Source organism: Aythya marila (genome assembly GCF_965140915.1).
Source record: "Aythya marila genome assembly, chromosome: 1".
Classification (NCBI taxonomy): domain Eukaryota; kingdom Metazoa; phylum Chordata; class Aves; order Anseriformes; family Anatidae; genus Aythya; species Aythya marila.
Window position 1 is genome coordinate 29,364,146 of NC_139042.1, and position 12,766 is coordinate 29,376,911.

Below are 12,766 nucleotides of genomic sequence, written 5' to 3' on the forward strand. Positions count from 1 at the left end.
TATCTGCATATGAAAGAAGTTATATGGCTTGGGATATACCCTACCCATGCATACATTGGGATGAGATGGTTCACCTTGTGGAGATGCCTGCTTTTCTCCACTGGTTTCAGGGAGTCACGAGAGATTAGCTGAGATTTAGACATCTCATTTTTAGCTACCAAAAGCTGGATGAAAAGGATTTTAATGTCTGTTTCTTTTTTCTATCTAAGTCCTAAAAGGCAGCCTTACAATAAAATTTTCTTCTTTCCTGCCTCTTCATACTTTGCTCATTTGCAATAAATGTATAGGCACTATTTTTCATGCAGCCCTTTTATTAAACTTATCAGAATCAATCTTATATTTGGAACAAAAAAATTCCCTCATAAAAAGTCTTTGAGTGAAACACTGAATGCTGCAGAGCTCAGCAATAAGTTTTATTTACCATTCTTCTTTAAATGATGTTGATGAAAACTTGGGTAAAAATACCTTAGAATAGGAAACACCACAGCAAAAGTGGTGTTAAGTATGTACTGCAGAAAATGAAATGAATCTACCTTGAATCTAGTGACAGAAGCAGCTTGGAACAAGGCATAAATGCAATTCTTTTGCATACCATTTCTCATCCCACCTCTTTTATCACAGTCCTAGGAATACCTACACCTCTGGGCATAACGACAGCTCTTTCCCCCTTAGTTTTTGCACTTCTCTCATTTGTTCATGTCAACACAGTGTTTTGTATACAGACACACACTTAGGCCCCCAACCAGTTATTTAAGTATAGCCCTCATCACAATTACGGTGGGAAAAAACAGCTATAGGAACACTTCTCTTCACGTGGGAGTTGAGAATATAATATATATATATATATATATATATATATATTTTTTTTTTTTTTTTTTTACTAGGGTACATTCTTGTCATACAGTGTCAAAGCTGACTGGAAGAGAGATGACAGTTCAGTGAACTGTTTAATCACATGCTTGGCTCCAGGCACTTGAAAATCACACCAGAAACACTGGCACTATCTACATCTAATAACCCAAGTCTGAACATCAGTGAGCTGGCAGGTTGGGGTCCTCTGTTGCTGTAAATACACAGCAATTCCCTGAGTTATGTTGAGTGTCACCACTGGGACAGAGATCAGGAATTTGCTTGCTGAAATCATGGACCTTTTGGATATTAAGGTCAGTGGGAACAACAAAAAAAAAAACAGCAAATTGCTTTGGAGAGAAAGGGCTTAACTTGCAATTCCAGATGCAGATGGGGTGAGCTATTGTTGGAAGGCTCAGTAAATCACTGCTTTGCCCTCGAATCCTATTCACTATATCGTGCAACTTTAATCTTATCTTTATGGCCTGAAGCTGTTTATTCCTATTGATTGTCTTTGAAATCTAAAGGCTATTTCCAGGTCATCTTTCTGCACTCTTTCTGCCTCTAGTCAAAGTCTCCTGGTATTGATCTGGGAGAGTTTGCTAAAGCCAATGAAAACCACAGTTGAGGTGAGCAGGTGGCAGACCGTGCCCCATGGAGCTCCAAGGAGGAGACTTTCTTTTCTGCACCTCCTCGTTTTTTTGCAAAGATCACAAAGATCCCAACATCTCCTGGGGGGTCTTAGAAAAAAACAAACTGGCCTGGTGACAGAGGTGAAGGGGAGATGTTTGACACGCTGAACTTCTCTCCATGGTGTGTCAGGAGAGGCCACGTGGTGGAACAAAGGTCATTGCTGTGACTTTCATTCTGTAAGAAAGCTCCTCCTGGTGTGAGGTTTTCTAGGGAAGACCTGGTCACCAGGAGTGAGTCCTCTGGCACACAGAGATCAGGAGTGAGGGATGACTTTACGTCTGAAAGGAATATGCAAACAAACCCATCCTACTGCAGCACTGAAAGCCTTTAGGAGAAATGAGTTAATTGTAATATTCCACAGTCATAGAGTTCAGTATTCTTAAAAAAAGGAAAGTTACTACTGTATTGGGTTTATTTGGCAAGGTTTTAGTAGTGGAGGGCTGCAGGGGTGTCCTCTGTGAGCAGAGCCCAGCAGCTGCCCCATGAGAGTGAGCTCCAGCTGGCTCCAAAACGGACCCGCCACTGGCCAGAGCTGAGCCAGTGAGCAATGCTGGTTGGGCATCTGGGAGAGCAGATTGAAGAAAGGGAGGAAAAAAACACACTAATGTATGACAGCAGCTGGGAGAGCAAGGAGTGAGACCCAGCCCTGCAGCCCCCAAGGTCAGTGCAGCAGGAGGGCAGGAGGTGCTCCAGGCAGGCAGCAGCAGTTCCCCTGTGGCCTATGCAGGGAGAGGCCCCTGGTGGAGCAGGCTGTCCCCCTACAGCCCATGGGTCCCACATGGAGCAGATCTCCACGCTGCAGCCCCCCCATGGGTGGAGGAGCCCCCGGTGGAGCAGGTGGATGTGGCCTGGAGGAGGCTGCGGCCCATGGAGAGCCCCCGCAGGAGCAGGGGGTTGGGGGTGCCAGAACCCCGTGGGAGGGACCCCATGGGGAGACAGGGCAGAGAGGGACCGTGAAGGAGCAGCAGAGATGAAGCGTCAGGGACTGACTGCAGACCCCATTCCCTGTTTCCCTGGGCTGCTTGAGAGGAGGAGGTGGAAGAGGGTGGATGGGGGGGAAGGTGTTTTTAGCTTGTTCGTAGTTTCTCACTGTCTGCTAGTGATAGGCAAAAAAATATATTAATCTCCCTGTGTGAGTTTTGTTCAATTTTCAGTGTTCACCCTTGCATGCTTTTGAACAAGTTCAACTCCTTTTCTTGGGCTAAAATTAGCAGAAGAAATAATAATAATTGGCAAAGAACAATTCTTTTGTTATATTTTTGTCTTTCTTCTGCTTGAGAGTTGTTTTTACAGAAGTGATAATATTCATACATCTGTTCATTGTAAGTCTGGATGAACGTTTGTGCAATATGTTTTCCTTTTAGCAGCTTCTGGACTAATTATGACCACTGAATCAAGATTTGCCATTAAGTTTTGGGGGAAACTTGTCCTCAACGAAGTGGCTGTTATCAGAGATAATGTATTTATAATATATTTAAAATATTTTTATAATGGTGTTTAAAAATAAATCATATTTGAGAAAGAGGATTTCTGGAGGAGCACAGTTCATACGAACTGTGTGGAAGATCAGCTATACAGGTACGAGAATGTCACCATAGCTAACACATTTTTTATTTTTTGTTTAACACTTTTTTTGATTTGGAATGAATCCTTACCTTCTCCTCTTCCAACAAATACATGATTTGTCTTACAGTTAATATAGTGGTTTTTTGTTTGTTTGTTTTTTGTTTTGTTTTGTTTTTTCCTTCCCCAGGAATTAAGTGTTAACCTTATGATCCCAGGAATAGCAAAATAATGAAATATGCATTTAAGAAACATGGAGGTTTACAGTAAAATAAACTTAGCAAAACTAACTCCTTCACCCCCTGGGTCTTCTTGAAAAGACACATCTTATTCACCACTAGTGTAGCAAGTAGGTGCGTTTTGGCTTGTGGCAGTCATAAACTATGAGTAGAACAAGAGGTAAATGGGGGAAAAAAATGGACCTACCAAGCTAATTTCTATTTTCTCTCTGATACTTATGTTTTGATTCATTGAGGTGCCTGGTACTGAACTGTAGCTGTAAAATTTTGGAGGCTAGCCAGAATCTCAGCCACTGTAAAGTACCATAGATCTTGCTAGAAGGCAGTAGGGAAAAGATGCTTTGGTGGTGATAAATAGTGATTTTAAGAAAGCCAAGACAATGAACTTTATGAGTAAAATTTATTTAAAATCTAAAGGGCAAGCATCTGCATCTGCAAGCAAACACTTCTGAGGAAATGCTTATTAGCTGTGCCCCATTTTTATCCATTAATTGTATAGACTGAATGGTCACTTCTACAGGCTGAGATCGATCAGCTGAAATGCCAAACGTATTCAGAAGCATAAGTGGGTTGAGGAAGAAAAACATAGTGGATAATTTTGTTTTCTTGCTCTCTTTTTTTTTTCTTTCTAATGGGTGGAGAAAGTTCAGGATCTTAAAGATGTTAGATCCATTAAAAACAAAATAAAAAAGAGACTATTCAAAGTGATTGGGATAATGAACTTTGAAAACCAGCAATTAAATTACAACCCCAGGTTCAAGGCATTGTTCATCAGACATGTCAAAGATTGAGATGCTGAACATCTCTTATAAATCCTTGTCTGTAAATTATCCTTTATTACTTGGTTGCATAATGTGTGGAAACTATGGAAGTTTGAGAGAGAAAATTGTGATGATGCTAAGCTTCCACACACTTGCCTTACTTAGTTCAGTCCAGGAGCAGGTCAGTGATAGGAGCAGGTGAGAAGAGCAACTGACATCATTTACCTGGACTTATGCAAAACATTTGACGCTGTCCTACATTATATCCTCGTCTCTAAAATTGCAGACATGGATTTGATGGATAGACCACTTGATGGGTAAGGAATTGGCTGGGTGGTTGCAGTCAAAGAGTTACAGTCAACGTCTCAATGTCCAAGTGGAGATCAGTGATGAGTGGTGTTCCTCAGGGGTCAGTATTGGGACCAACAGTGTTTAACATCTTTGCTGGTGACATGGACAGTGAGATTGAGTGTACCCCTCAGCAAGTTTGCTGATGGCACCAAGCTGTGTGGTGTGGTTGACATGCTGGAGGGAAGGGATGACATCCAGAGGGACCTGGGCAGGCGTGAGAGGTGGGCCTGTGTGTACCCCATGAAGTTCAACAAGGCCAAGTACAAGGTCCTGCATTTGGCCCAGGGCAATCCCAAGCACAAACACAGGCTGGGTAGAGAATGGATTGGGAGCAGCCCTGATGAGAAGGACTTGGGGATGTTGGTTGATGAGAAGCTCAACATTAGCTGTCAATGTGCACTTGCAGCTCAGAAACCAACTGTGTCCTGAGCTGCATGAAAAGAAGTTGGGCCAGCAGGTCAAGGGAGGTGATTCTTTCCCTCTATTCCGCTCTTGTCAGAACCCACCTAGAGTACTGTGTTCAGGTCTGGGGACACCAGCACGAGAAGGACATGGACATATTAGAAGAAGTCCAGAGGAGGGCCGTGAAGATGACCAAAGAACTGGAGCACCTCTCCTATGAACACATGCTGAGGGAGATGGGGTTGTTCAGCCTGGAGAAGAGAAGGCTCTGGGGAGTCCTCATTGCAGCCTTTCAGTACTTAAAGGGGACTTATAATAAAAGATGGAGAACAACTTTTTGATGAGGCAGATAATGATAGGATGAGGAGGAATGGTTTTAAAATAAAAGAGGGAAGATTTAGATTAGGTGTTAAGAGTAAATTACTTACTCTTAGGGTGGTAAGGCACTGGAACAGGTTACCCAGAGAAGCTGTGGATGCCCCATCCCTAAAGGTATTCAAGACCAGTTTGTATGAGGCCCTGGGCAACTTGATCTAGTGGGCAGTGTCCCTGGCCATGTCGGGGGGGTTGGAACTGGATGGTCTATAAGGTCCCTTCCAACCCAAGCCATTCTACAATTCTATGATAATGTAGCAAGAATATTTATCTACTGTTTCCAAACTGCTGTGTATCTACCAGAATTAAATTTTAGCCACAGTGGATGTATGAAGGGGTGCCATTAATGTTATAAAAGATTGCTTAAGTAACCATCAACTGTTGTAGATGGTATTGGTTTTGATCTTTCAGATGGAGGATTGTTTTTGACGGGTGAATGAACAGTGTTCTTGGTCCTCATCCAGCATCTAATCCTCTTTCTACTGAAGCTGCTACAGGTTTTTGTTGTTGACTTCAGTGGAACGAGGATCAGACCTGTTGGTTTTATGCAAAGGTTGGCAAGAACATTAAAAAATCGGTATCACTTTGAAGGGTTTTATTTCATCTGAAAAAAAAAAAAGTGGAATCATTAAATTCCTTTTCTTCTTAACAGTAATGGCAAGATAAGTTCAAATGACAAGTCAAGATAATAACATTCAAAATACTGTTAAATACTAAAAAGATTTGGACTCTGTGTCACATTATGGTTTTCCTCCTTCCCAGCCCTACAGTGTTTGTGTCCCTCAGGTGATAATTATTTGGCTTTCACTCTGTTAGCCTTACTATCTTTTGCTAACACACCTCCTTGGCTCTGCAAATACCAGCTACCTTTCCTCTGAAGTTATCTTCTGGATTAATGTTAGTGTGTAAACTTAATTGTTTCCAGCCTGTGCTTTGTTCAAAGTTTGTATCTCCTGTCCTGAATAAGAAAGGTAGCTTGTGGGCCTGGAAGTTTTACCGTATTTTCCAGCTGTCTAATAAGAGGACTTCTCTCTACAAATCCTACTTGGCTTTTAACATAAGGTGGACAAGTGTTCAACGGAGGTGGAATGGAAGCTCCTTTCCGAGTAAGGTCTTGTAGGGAAAACAACCACATCTGATTCCCCAGAGCCTTGTGGAATGCATTTTCCCCAAAGTCAGAATGTGTCAGGGGGATGTGAGAAAATCAGCATTTGATCTTCTCCGGATAACAGACTTTTAATACCACTCATGTCACAGCTCCCATGCCATGTGTGTGTACATGTATATCTGCCTCTGCATGCTGTCCATTCTTGGAATGGAGATGCTCCTGTGGTGTCCTTAATGCATGGTATCACCACCACTGAGTCACAGAGCAGGCAGTGCTTGTGAGGGAAGTCTTGACCAACCTTCCTTGTTAGGCCACATCTCATATGTGAGATCTATTGTGATGTCTATTCTATTGAGATTTTTGTAGATATTATCACTTAGTATCTGAATGTCTTCCAAGAGCACTTTATGTAATATGAATAACATCTGTCATGTGTTGTTTGTTCTCTTTTCCTTTCCTCACTTTGGGAATGGAAATGAATGCAGTGACATGTCTTGTTCCAGAAGTGATTTTTAAGAAAAATAAACATATATTTACATGTATTTATGTTTGAGATGACATAGTCAAAGAAACATGTTTTGTTGGGAAGAGCTACGCACCACAGTGGCAATAGTCCCTACCTACTACGGTACTTCGTTTCATTACCTGGTGATTCACTCCCCACAGAGAGTCTCATGCGTGGACAAAATGGACCCCTTATCCAGGTAGCTACATTGCTGCCTTGAATATAACTGCTAGACACAGTCTTCATCCTAAAAACGTGGAAAATCTTAGAAAAGACCACTGAACTTCAGCAGAGCAATCACAAGCGCTACTCTGAGTGTACTTCTTGTGGAACAGAAATGGATTTGCTGATCCGTGTTGCTGAAGTGTAATGTGCAGTTGATCCTGACGTATTATTACCTCAATAATGTCTCCCTTTTGGGGAAAAATAGGTTATTTTTACTTTATGAAACAAGATACAGGAATGCTGTAGCATGGGTTGACACTATCTGCCAGCTGACTTGCCATCTCCTCTCATTCTCAGACAGTTGAAACAAGATCTAGGAACACTGACAATTTACAATAACACTAAACCAAATCTATCAGAGAAGAAGGATTCTTTGCCTTTCTTTCCTTGCTATCAGAACAGACAAGATGAAGAAGGGTTTTCCTAGTTTTGCCTAAGAATAGTAGCAGATGACATGCCTGATTTCATGTGAATACCCTGAGGTTTGTAAGTTGGCTTATTTTCAGTCCTATTCTGGTTTAATGCACTTTTCAGACAGCCTGTAAGAAGGTGTATAAGGAAAATTTAGAGGGATCTGCTGTAGCTTTCCACAAAAAAAGCTGGAGGGGCTTAGCACCAATAAGGACAACTCAACCTCTCTTAATCTGTAGCCACCTATTGCAGAAATATGCTGCTCTGGTGTTAGGTTCATCACTGACTCACTGATCACTCTGCCCACCACTGGCATCAAAACAATGTTCAGGTCTGAGTCCTGCTTACATTTCTTCATCTTAGCTGACCTTGTCATGACTCTTAGTTATTTTGGTGATAGGAAACGTCTGTAGCTCATGATGGAAAAAGCTGTATCTTCCCTGTTTATTGCTGGACCCACTTTGTCTAACAGGCTGCATATGGCTTCTAAGAAAGATCACAGTCAGTCAGTCCTTCACATCTCTGCAATGGAGGTGCAGGCTCAGTCTTCTGTCAGGACCTATTATATGACTCTCCACAAGTACTCTATTTATTATACCTTATTACATTACACTCCCATCACTTCTCCTGAGACATTACATGTGTAAAATGACCCATGAGGATGAAAATACGTATCAGCTCCCTCTTCTTCATGGAGGAAGTTTCTCTGTCAGTGACTGTGAGCTGCTTTCACCTTCCAGTGATGGCTTGAATCTGATTGTTTTGTGACTAGAGGATTAGATTTGGTTAGATGTGTTTAGCAGTTGTCTTTGAATGGTCTCTTTTCTGCTCTGATCAGGAATAGGAGGTATTTAGTGAGAACCTGACATTTGCTACATGGCTTTCTTCAGTGCTGATTTTTATGTGATGCATTGTTCCTTGAAAACAGATGATACATATATACTTACATAAAAAAAAAAAAAGGAAATTGCAGTCAAATTGCTCATGTAAATAAGAGCAATAAGAGCAAAGCAGATACTCAAAGAGATTGTGTGGCTTCTGGTTTAAGCAGTCTATTTAGTCCTGGCTTGTGCATCAGGCCTTTTTACAGGAGGAAGCCTCAGTGAGGCATGAGGGTCAGATGGGTAGTAGGTGATGGGAGAACTTGGGTCAAACTTGTTTAATTGGGTTTATGTAGCAAGGTTTTGGTAGCAGGGGGTGGGCTGCTGGAGTGGCTTCTGTGAGAAGAAGCCAGGGGCTACCCCTTGCTGGACAGAGCTGGTTTCATCTGCCTCCAAAAGGAACCCACTGCTGGCCAAAGCTGCACCCATTAGAAATGCTTTTTGTAACTCTGTGATACGATTTGCATATTTAAGAAAGGAGGACATATTTAAGAAAAATGCTGCACAGCAGCAGCTTTGAGAAGTGAGAGAAACAACTCTGAAAACACCAAGGTCCGGGATGAAGGAGGTGCTCCAGGCACCTGAGCAGAGATTCCCCTGCAGCTTGTGGAGATGTCCATGGTGATGCAGGTTGTCCCCCTGCAGCCCATGGTGTGCTGTATCGGAGTACATCTCCACGCTGCAGCCCGTGAAGGAGCCCATGCAGCATCAGGTGGAGGTACCCTGAAGGAAGCTGCAGCCCATGGAGAGGAGCCTACACAGGAGCAGGAGGAGGTCTGGCAGGAGCTGCAGCCCATGGGGGACCCACGCTGGAGCAGTTTGTTCCTGAAGGACTGCACTCTGTGGCATGGACCCACACTTGAAGAAATACAGACAGACCATGGGAAAAACCCATATTGGATCAGTTTGGGAAGGACAGTGTCCCATGGGAGGGACCCCATGCCAGAGGAGGAGAAGACAGTGCAGTTGAAGGAGCAGCAGAGACAAATTGTTACGGACTGACTGCAATCCTCATTCCCCTGTGCTGTTTTGGGGAAAGAGGCAGAGGAGTCAGGAGTGAAGCTGAGCCTGGGAAGAAGGGAGAATGAGAGGAAAGCATTTTTAGTTTTGTTTCTGTTTCTCACTATCCTACTCTATTTTTTAGTTTGCAATAAATGAAATTAATCTTCCTCAAGCTGACCTTTTCTGCCCATGACAGTAATTGGTAAGTGATCTCCCTGTCCTTATCTCAACCTGTGAACTTTTTTTCATCGTATTTCTCTCCCTGTCCTGCTAAGGAGTAGGATTGAAAGAGCAGCTTTGTGGACACCTGGCAGCCAGCCAAGGTCAAACCACCACAACTTGTCATTGATACAGGCTTGAGTCTGGAGCAACCATATGGAAAATGAATTTAAAGTAAACACAGCAATTCATCCTTGCCTCTTATGTAGTGAAAACAAAAAGTGCTCACAACATCTTAGACAGGCTCTGTTGAAAATTACTGCGTTTACATGGTTTCCAATAAGGATGAAAATAACATTAAATGTGTTTTATTGTTGTAGTAAGTTTCATTTACTTGAACAATAATCAAAGTCTAGCTATATGTATAGACTGGGGGACGAGATGCTGGAGAGCAGTCCCACAGAAAGGGCTCTGGGGGTTGTGGTCCCAGCAAGCTGAACAGGAGCCAGCAGCGTGCCCTGGCAGCCAGGAGGGCCAACCGTACCCTGGGGTGCATCAGGCCCAGCACTGCCAGCCGGGCAAGGGAAGGGATTGTCCTCCAGCACTGTGTGCAGCTCTGGTGCCACGGTGTAAGGAGGGCACAAAGCTGTCAGTGCCCAAAGGAGCGGCTGAGGTCCCTGGGTTTGCTCAGCCCCGAGCAGAGCAGGCTGAGGGGAGGCCTCATGGTGGCCTGCAGCTCCCTCACGAGGGGAGCGGAGGGGCAGGCGCTGAGCTCTGCTCTCTGGGGACAGCGACAGGACCCGAGGGAATGGCATGGAGCTGGGACAGGGGAGGGTCAGGCTGGGTGTTAGGGAAAGGGTCTGCACCCAGAGGGTGGGCGGGCACTGGGACAGGAGTTCCAGAAGTGTTTGGACAATGCTCTCAGACACATGGTCTGATTTTTGGGTAGCCCTGTGTGGAACCAAGGGATGGACTCAATGATTCTTATGGGTCCCTTCCAAGTTGGGATTTTCTATGGTTCTATAATTCAAGGTCTTTCTAAAAAGGCATACAGTTTCACTTATATTTTGGCAATGAAAAGCATTAGCCCTTTTATTTTTTTTTATAGACTGCATATACCTTACAGTCATTTTACAAATTGGGTCTTCAAAGACGGATTCATTATAAAATTGAAAAAAGCAAGTGAAAGTTTTAGAGAGTTGTCTATGTGCAATCTTTTATGTTTGCATCAATTGCTATCACAAGAAGGATGCAAAGGTCAGATGGGAAAAATCAGTATTCCTTTGTTAAAGCACTACTGTGTGTCATAGAGATCACTCCTCCTACCAGTTTGACCCTATGCTTATGGCCCAATTATACTGCTGAAGAGCCTTTGGTAAAAGCAAGATTTTTTTTTTTTTTTTTTTTTTTTTTTTTTTTTTTCCCCTGGGAAAATGGGCCTGCAGTTTGAACAGGAGAGCACTGAAACTATTTTAATGACCAGCTACGTTTAGCTCCCTTGTCAACGAGGAAAGTTTGAAAGAAGGCACATAACTAGCCTGCTTAGTCATGCAGTTCAACCATGAAAGAAAGGGTTATTATTCTCCACCAGTTGTTGTGCATATTGCAGAGCAAACAAATGAACAAACAAACGAAAACCTGAATGCGACTTACAGTCTGAAAATCTGCTTAAATTTTAAAAAAGTTAGTCTTTGGCCATAATGTTGAGGTCTGGACATGCTCTCACAAATGCAGTGAAATCCCGGCACAGCGTGAGACTCCTGCCTTTGAAGAATAATGATGACATGACACTGTAAGGTAGAGCTATAGTTTCTTTTAATGTAGCCTGATTGTTGGGAACGGGGAGAAGCCTCATAGTAATGATTTGGTTTTGGAATCTCAATACAAGGAACTCAATTCAGTTGCCTTGATGTCATCTGAGGCATCCAGGAGTAGCCTGGAGGATAGTGGGCTGGTGAATAGGGTGCAGGACCTGTGGAAGACCTGTGACCTTCTGGTCTATCAGCTGATGGCAAGACAAAATACCCTTGGGCACCTGAAATAACTTACGTGGCTATGTGTGGGCAGTTGTATCCAACTGTATCTAGAGGATGAGATGAACCTCGACTGTGTTCACCAAATGTCATCTGAGTATGTCATCCAGATGACCAAATGTCATCTGGGAATTTGGTAATGGCTGGCTTCTGGGGGCAAATGCATCCTCCCAGCACTGTCTGGATCACGGACACCTCTAAGGCGTCCCTGGAAGGCTATGGCCCTGAAGGCTGTGTAGCACATAGGAAAGAGGGAGAAACACGATAAAACATGGTATTTCTGAGAGCTGGGGTGGTGGTGGTGGTGGTGGTGTTTCACATGTGAAGAACAAAACTGAAAAACACCCAGTGTCCAAGAGGAAGCTGAGAGAGCTCTTTCCTCTCCATCACTCATTCCCTGTGTTACCTCCTGACTGCATTGCTGCTTCTTGAGATACTAGCAGCACATGCATTTACACAAATGCCTAGAGATGATGGAGATGTCTTCTCTCCATTGTTTTTTGTTATGGGTTTATTTTCTTGCCAACATGTAAAGTCAGAAATGGCTTGAGTGCCTTACCAGCTGACCCATTGAACAGATATAACTTTTGCCCTTGAGGATGGATGATCAATGATACGATTTAAAATACTATTAGAGACCAAATCAGTTTAAAAGCTTCCAAGTTGAGAGTTTGAGTTTCCTAGACTGGGATTAAAAACCTTTTCTGTTAGGACAAATATCTACGCAATTCTTTTTTTTTTTTGGCTTGAAATCTGGCCTATGATCCTTGAAGAGCTTTCCACAATTTTTAAGAAAAATTGTCATGGCCTATTTTTAGTTTCAAAGATCATATACATTATATTTAGGAATCATATAGATAATTTCTCAGTGTGTATTTCCACCAAAAAAACACCACCATAAAACCAAGTGCTATTTTTGAGAAAAGCTTTTTTTCCCACTAGTAAATGACTGTGCCACTCACAGTGTTAAATATTTTGCTTTATTTATCTGCTCTTTTCCTTCAGTTTGGAACATGCATCTCCAAGGCACATAGTGCACAGTGACTTGATGTCATGTAGGGGGCAGGCAGTGGCAAACAGATCTTCAATTAAATTCAATTGCTCTTCAAGGGCTGTTGCCCTAGTTTGATCAGAGCACATAGGTGAGAGTTGGAAGCACAGCAAAGTCATGTTCTAGAAGTGTGATTAATCTCAGTTAAATATTTTTAT